Source organism: Oncorhynchus masou, chromosome 12 (genome assembly GCF_036934945.1).
Source record: "Oncorhynchus masou masou isolate Uvic2021 chromosome 12, UVic_Omas_1.1, whole genome shotgun sequence".
NCBI lineage: Eukaryota > Metazoa > Chordata > Actinopteri > Salmoniformes > Salmonidae > Oncorhynchus > Oncorhynchus masou.
In genome coordinates this window covers 38614883-38623498 of record NC_088223.1, presented here as the reverse complement: position 1 = coordinate 38623498, position 8616 = coordinate 38614883, and positions in this window count along the sequence as shown.

Sequence of the window (8616 nt, the reverse complement as noted above, 5' to 3'; positions counted from 1 at the left end):
ATTTAGTCACTGTTACTACCCGGCTACCACCAGGTACTCAACCCAGCACCTTAGAGACCAACCTGGTCTCAGAGCATTATGTTACGTTTCGTATGGTATGTATTCATTTGTGATTGTCCATCACCCATTTCATATTTTTATTTTTTACCTTTATTTAACTTATTCAATGAAGGCCTAGGAACAGTGAGTGAACTGCCTGTTCAGGGGCAGAACAACAGATTTGTACCTTGTCAGCTTTGTACCTTGTCAGCTTGTCAACTAGTTCAATGCTCTAACCATTAGGCTACCCTGCCGCCCCAATGATATGTTACGAATAACAATTCGTATTATATGTTGCGAATGACAATTCTTCTTACAAATGGAATTTGCATAATGTACTATATGTACTATACTACGAATTTGCGAAACGTATGATATGTTATGAGTTCTAGCTAGGTGGTTAACGTTAGCGAGCTGGCTAACGTTAGCTAGGTGTTAGTGTTAGGTGTTAGGGTTAAGTTTAGGGGTTAGCTAAAAGGGTTAAGGTTAGGGAAGGGTTAGCTAATATGATAAGTAGTAGCAAAGTAGTAAGTAGTTGAAAAGTTTCTAATTAGCTAAAATTGTCTGTGTTTAGATTCGAACTCGCAAGCTTTGAGTTGCTAGACGTTGGCGTTATACGCCCACTCATCCAATGCGACCAATCACCCAACTTCAATTTTTGCCTCAAGTAGCCATCTTTCTTATGTAACCATACCAAACGTAACATATCATACTCATTTCAGTGTCCCAGATTTACGTTTACTATGTTACTTACAGTGGGGAAAAAAAGTATTTAGTCAGCCACCAATTGTGCAAGTTCTCCCACTTAAGAAGATGAGAGAGGCCTGTAATTTTCATCATAGGTACACTTCAACTATGACAGACAAAATGAGAAAAGAAAATCTAGAAAATCACATTGTAGGAATTTTTTATGAATTTATTTGCATATTATGGTGGAAAATAAGTATTTGGTCACCTACAAACAAGCAAGATTTCTGGCTCTCACAGACCTGTAACTTCTTCTTTAAGAGGCTCCTCTGTCCTCCACTCGTTACCTGTATTACCTGTTTGAACTTGTTAGCAGTATGAAAGACACCTGTCCACAACCTCAAACAGTTACACTCCAAACTCCAGTATGGCCAAGAACAACAAGCTGTCAAAGGACACCAGAAACAAAATTGTAGACCTGCACCAGGCTGGGAAGACTGAATCTGCAATAGGTAAGCAGCTTGGTTTGAAGAAATCAACTGTGGGAGCAATTATTAGGAAATGGAAGACATACAAAACCACTGATAATCTCCCTCGATCTGGGGCTCCACGCAAGATCTCACCCCGTGGGGTCAAAATGATCACAAGAACGGTGAGCAAAAATCCCAGAACCACACGGGGGGACCTAGTGAATGACCTGCATGTAGTAACACACTACGCCGCCAGGGACTCAAATCCTGCAGTGCCAGACGTGTCCCCCTGCTTAAGCCAGTACATGTCCAGGCCCGTCTGAAGTTTGCTAGAGAGCATTTGGATGATCCAGAAGAAGATTGGGAGAATGTCATATGGTCAGATGAAACCAAAATATAACTTTTTGGTTAAAAACTGAACTCGTCGTGTTTGGAGGACAAAGAATGCTGAGTTGCATCCAAAGAACACCATACCTATTGTGAAGCATGGGGATGGAAACATCATGCTTTGGGGCTGTTTTTCTGCAAAGGGACCAGGATGACTGATCTGTGTTAAGGAAAAAAAGAGATGGGGCCATGTATCGTGAGATTTTGTGTGAAAACCTCCTTCCATCAGCAAGGGCATTGAAGATGAAATGTGGCTGGGTCTTTCAGCATGACAATGATCCCAAACACACTGAAGGAGTGGCTTCGTAAGAAGCATTTCAAGGTCCTGGAGTGGCCTAGCCAGTCTCCAGATCTCAACCTCATAGAAAATCTTTGGAGGGAGTTGAAAGTCCGTGTTGCCCAGCAACAGCCCCAAAATATCACTGCTCTAGAGGAGATCTGCATGGAGGAATGGGCCAAAATACCAGCAACAGTGTGTGAAAACCTTGTGAAGACTTAGAGAAAACGTTTGTCCTCTGTTATATACCCTTTGTTGGCAATGACAAAGTATTGAGATAAACTTTTGTTATTGACCAAATACTTATTTTCCACCATAATTTGCAAATAAATTCATTAAAAATCCTACAATATGATTTTCTGGATTTTCTTCTCATTTTGTCTGTCATAGTTGAAGTGTAGGATTTGATGAAAATGACAGGCCTCTCTCATCTTTTTAAGTGGGAGAACTCGCACAGTTGGTGGCTGACGAAATACTTTTTTTGCTCCTCTGTATGTTGATGGATGAGGAACAAAATCCATTTAATCCATTTTGAAATCAGGCTGTAACACAACAAAATGTGAATACTTTCTGAATGCACTGTATATTTATATTTCAGACTCTGACATTGCTGGTATTACTGCACTATTATAGCTAGGAACATAAACATTTCTCAACACCCACGATAACATCTGCAGAATTAGTATGCTTGTCACACCCTGATCAGTTTCACCTGTCCTCGTTATTGTCTCCACCCCCCCCCAGGTGTCGCTTGTTTTCCCCAGTGTATTTATCCCTGTGTTTCCTGTCTCTCTGTGCCAGTTCGTTTTGGATGTTTCCAAGTCAACCAGGGTTTTTCCCGTTCTCCTGCTTTTTGCATTCTCCTTTTTCTAGTCCTCCCTGTTTTGGGCCTTGTCTGTTTCTGGACTTTGTACCCGCCTGCCTGAACATTCTGCCTGCCTTGACCACGAGCCTGTCTGTCACTCTGTAACTCCTGGACTCTGATCTGGTTTTGACCTTTTTGCCTGTCCACGACCATTCTCTTGCCTACCCCTTTGGATTAATAAACATTGTAAGATTCCAACCATCTCCCTCCTGTGTCTGCATTTTGGTCTCGCCTTGTGCATTGATAATGTGACCAATACAATTTGATTTGATATAGCACTGTACAGGAAAAACTATTGATTGTGTGCCCATAAAACCAGGGTCCAGTATACAGTGCCTTGCATAAGTACTCATCCCCCTTGGTGTTTTTTTCCTATTTTGTTGCATTACAACCTGTAATTTAATTAGAGTCTTATTTGGATTTCATGTAATGGACATACACAAAATAGTCCAAATTGGTGAAGTGAAATTTAAAAATGAACTTGTTAAAAAACATTTGACAAAATAAAAAACGGAAAAGTGGTGTGTGCATATGTATTCACCCCTTTGCTATGAAGCCCCTAAATAAGATCTGGTGCAACCAATTACCTTCAGAAGTCACATAATTAGTTAAAATAAAGTCCACCTGTGTACCATCTAAGTGTCACATGGTCTGTCACATGATCACAGTATATATGCACCTGTTCTGAAAGGCCTCAGAGTCTGTAACACCACCAAGCAAGGGGCTCCACTAGCAAGCGGGACCATGAAGACCAAGGAGCTCGCCAAACAGTTCAGGGACAAAGTTGTGGAGAAGTACAGATCAGGATTGAGTTATAAAAAAATATCCAAAACTTTGAACATCCCACTGAGCACCATTAAATCCATTATTAAAAAATGGAAAGAATATGGCACCACAACAAACCTGCCAAGAGAGGGCCGCCCACCAAAACACACAGACCAGGAAAGGAGGGCATTAATCAGAGAGGCAACAAAGAGATCAAAGATAACCCTGAAGGAGCTGCAAAGCTCCACAGCGGAGATTGGAGTATCTGTCCATAGGACCACTTTAAGACGTACACTCCACAGAGCTGGGCTTTACGGAAGAGTGGCCAGAAAAATGCCATTGCTAAAAGAAAAAAATAAGCAAACACATTTGGTGTTTGCCAAAAGGCATGTGGGAGACTCCCCAAACATATGGAAGAAGGTACTCTGGTCAGATGAGACTAAAATGTAGCTTTTTGGCCATCAAGGAAAACCCTATGTCTGGCTCAAACCCAACACCTCTCATCACCCCGAGAACAACATCCCCACAGTGAAGCATGGTGTTGGCAGCATCATGCTGTGGGGATGTTTTTCATCGGCAGGATCTGAGAAACTGGTAAGAATTGAAAGAATGATGAATAGCGCTAAATGACAGTACAAAAGTGTAGACTGGACCCTGGTTTAATGGACAGAATCTATAGTTTTTCCTATACAGTGCTATATATGTACCATATTTGTTGCATATCCAGTGGAAAAACAGTTTAACCATTTTTGGGGGACAATTTATAAACAATAAAAGACTGAAATATCACATTAACATAATTATTCAGACTCTTTACTGCAATACAAGTGTGCCAAGCTTGTAGCGTCATACCCAAGAAGACTCGAGGCTGTAATCGCTGCCAAAGGTGAAGCACCTTTGGGTATGACACTACAAGCTTGGCACACTTGTATTTGGAGAGTTTCTCCCATTCTTCTCTGCAGATCCTCTCAAGCTCTGTCAAGTTGGATGGGGACCGTCACAGCACAGCTCTTTTCTTTTCTTTCTTTTTTTTGGGGGGGAGGGGTGTTTTTCCCCCCAATTTCATGGTATCCAATTGTTAGTAGTTACTATCTTATCTCATCGCTACAACTCCCATATGGGCTCGGAAGAGATGAAGGTCGAAAGCCATGCGTCCTCCGATACACAACCCAACCAAGCTGCACTGCTTCTTAATACAGCACGCATCCAACCCGGAAGCCAGCCGCACCAATGTGTTGGAGGAAACACCGTGCACCTGGCGACCTGGTTAGTGCGCACTGTGCCCGGCCCACCACAGGAGTCGCTAGTGCGCAATGAGACAAGGATATCCCGACCGGCCAAACCCTCCCTAAACCGGACGACGCTAGGCCAATTGTGCACCGCCCCATGGACCTCCCGGTCGCGGCCAGCTGCGACAGAGCCTGGGTGTGAACCCAGAGTCTCTGGTGGCACAGCTAGCACTGTGATGCAGTGCCCTAGACCACTGCGCCACCTGGGAGGCCCCTGCACAGCTATTGTCAGGTCTCTCCAGAGATGGTAGATCAGGTTCAAGTCCAGGCTCTGGCTGGGTCACTCAAGGACATTCAGAGACTTGTCGCAAAGCCACTCCTGTGTTGTCTTGGCTGTGAGCTTAGGTGAACCTTCGCCCCAGTCTAAGGTACTGAACGTTCTGGAGCAGGTTTTCATTAAGGCTCTCTCTGTACTTTGCTCCATTCATATTTCCCCCCATCCTGACAGGTCTCCCAGTCTCTGTCGCTGAAAAACATCTCCACAGCATGTTACTGCCACCACCATGCTTCAATGTAGGGATGGTGCCAGGTTTCCTGCCGACGTGACGCTTGGTATTCAGGCCTTTTGGAAAACCCGAAGCGGGCTGTCATGTGGCCACTCTACCATAAAGGCCTGATTGGTGGAGTGCTGCAGAATGACCAGAAGAAGAACTCTGGAGCTCTGTCAGAGTGACCATCGGATTGCCCAGTTTGGCCGGGTGCCAGCTCTAGGAAGAATCTTGGGGGTTCCAAATTTATTCTATTTAAACTTATTCCACTGTGTTCTTGGTGTAACGTCTGCTTCCAACTTACACTCTCAAACACGTAGATCCCCTGAACGTAGCTCACTTTCCAGCCCACTTTTCAGCTCCCACTCTCAAACACATAGATCCCCTGAATGCAGCTCACTCTCCAGATCCCAATCACCTGATTTCTGATCACATGTTCACACACCTGTATGTCATTTACACACACTATTTAGTTCAGTTCTTTGCACCCCATCATTGTGAGTGTAACGTTCTGGGTATCGGGAGTGTGAAGTCAGGGGCAGGAAAATTAGAGAGTTCAATATAGTGCTCTTTTAATGAACACATGGTGAACAACGGCCACCCCACAAAACACTGGGTGCTCAAGACAAATTCCCCAGACACGGGGGACGAAAACAGTCCAGCAAACTCCACGAACATAAACCAACACGTTCGTTTACACCAAACACAAAGGTTACAATAATTAAGCCCGCACAAAGAAACGGGCGGGCCGGCTGACTGTTAAAGCCCAACTATTTACAACCAACTCAAAACAGGTGTAATCAATAAACACATAAGGAGGGGAGAAAAGAATCAGTGGCAGCTAGTAGGCCGGGCGAGAGCGCCACCCGAACGGGAAGGGGAGCCACCTTCGGTCGGAGTGGTGACAGTGAGGTATTGTTTGTTTTGTTACACGGTCTATTCGCAGCTCTGTCTATTTCTGTATTAGTCCTCCCGTGTATCGTAGTTTCTGGCCATCCTCACTAGCGACGCCTTTTTGCCTATTCCCGGCCTGCACTTTTGCCCATCAGATTTCCTGTCGTCAACCTCTTGCCTGATCTCTCGGACTACGTTATTAGCCTTTTCCCTGCCTGTACTGTTAGCTTTTTGGAGCCCCTGTGTATGACCTTCTGCCTGTCCCTGGACCCAGCTACCTGCTTCCTCCTGTGGTCCTTTGCCAATAAACCCTGCTGCGCCCTGCGCTTGAAACCAGCACTCTGTCTCCCATCGTATTCATTACACTTGGGGAATTTTAATGCTGCAGACATTGGTTAGTACACTTCTACAGATCTGTGCCTCAACACATTCCTGTCTCGGCGCTCTACGGACAATTCATTCAACCTCATGGCTTGGTTTTTGCTCTGACATGCACTGTCAATTGAGGGGCCTTATATAGACGGGTGCGTGGCTTTCCAAATCATGTTCAGTCAATTGGATTTACCACAGGTGGACTCCAATCAAGTTGTAGAAACATCTCAAGGATGATCAATGGAAACAGGATGCACCTGAGCTCAATTTCGAGTCACATAGCAAATGGTCTGAATACTTATGTAAAACAGGTACTTCTGTCTTTAATGTTGAATAAATTTGCAAACATTTCTAAACCTGGTTTCGCTTCGTCATTATAGGGTATTGTTTGTAGATTGATGAGTGAAAATGTATTTAATCCATTTTAGAAAATGTCTGTAATGTAACAAAATGTGGAAAAAGAGGTCTGAATACTTTCTGAATGCACTCTACTTTTTACAAGAACCGGAGCACATGACTTGACAAGTCGTTTACAGTTTTTTGACAAATCACAAAGCAAATAAAATGTTATCACCTCACATATCATCACCCCAAATACAATCCTACTGCCTCGCCTAACCACGCGAAAGCTAAACAATGTTGCCAGGATTGGATGAAGCCATTTTAGGGGAGTTTGTGAGGGGGTTAATTTAATTTTGGTGGGTTTTCAAGTCCATGGTTGAGTAAAAATGGGGGAAGGTATCATGGGGGGATATGATGCAGGAAATATTACTATGATGGGGGATTTATTAATAAATGGGGGGGAAAACACAGGAGAAGTTTACAAGTTAATTAAAAATAAAAACCCCTGAAAGGAGGGGTCTGAGCTAGCAACCCTGAGGTACCATAGTTACAATCTGATGCTGCGTTCAAAACAACTGGGAACTCTGAAAAAACGAGGTCTGACTGGGAAAAATCGTTTTGAACGGTCATCCAACTCGGAATTCCAACAAGATAGCTGACTTCTTGATTTTACCTATTTTTCTGAGTTCCTAGTTGTCTTAACCTGACCTGTGACATATGGTACTTTTCTCCCTTGAGTGTACTACCCGAGGTTGCCACTGGAGAGCACCCTTGGGTTACTTCCAGTATCCAGGTGACCCTGATTGGGCTTATTGGGATCCAAATTAGAGATTTTTGGTTGCAACCGCTGGGTCTTTATGAGACGCAGAGTAGGTGAATGGATGATCTCCGCATGTGTGGTTCCCACCGTGAAGCATGAAGGAGGAGGTGTGATGGTGTGGGGGTGCTTTGTTGGTTTCATAGTTTTTACAATGTAGAAAATAGAAAAACTAAAGAAAAACCGTTGAATGAGTAGGTGTGTCCAAACTTTTGACTTGTACTGTACATACATACAAACATATATACAGTATGCTACAGTAGAAACGACAACACGATATACAGAAAATAAGGCACTTATTATTTGTAAGTGTAACCGATGTGAAATGGCTAGCTAGTTCGAGGGGTGCGCGCTAATAGCGTTTCTATCGGTGATGTCACTCACTCAGACCTTGAAGTAGTTGTTTCTCTTGCTCTGCAAGGGCCGTGGCATTTGGGCCGAAGGGTAGCGATGTTTCATGGGAGGCATTTGTAGATGTGTGCAGAGGGTCCCTGGTTTGAGCCCAGGTAGGGGTGAGGAGAGGGAAGGAAGCTATACTGTTACATAAGGAAAACAACAATGAAGGCAATGCAGTCACCAGCCAGAAAATGTGCCATGAGGAAAAAGTTAGTACAAGGCCTGTTCTGCCAAGAGATGCGCAAATGTCTGCATATTAGATCCGGGAAACACTGGGGAAGTGCTTGGGCTCTTGTCAAATAGGGAAGTTGGTCTGGTTCAGTTAAGCCTCAAAAATAAATTGACCACAACAGTGAAATTGGCTACTTATGTGACTTAATGAGGCCAGACACAGTTCAATTCAAACTGTTATTAGAAAATAAAACTTGACACGTTTGGTTTGAGGGCAGCACAGGTTAACTGTCCTGTTGCATAACAATCACATTTTGGAACAGTAATTGCATTCTCACATCACATGCATTAAAAAAA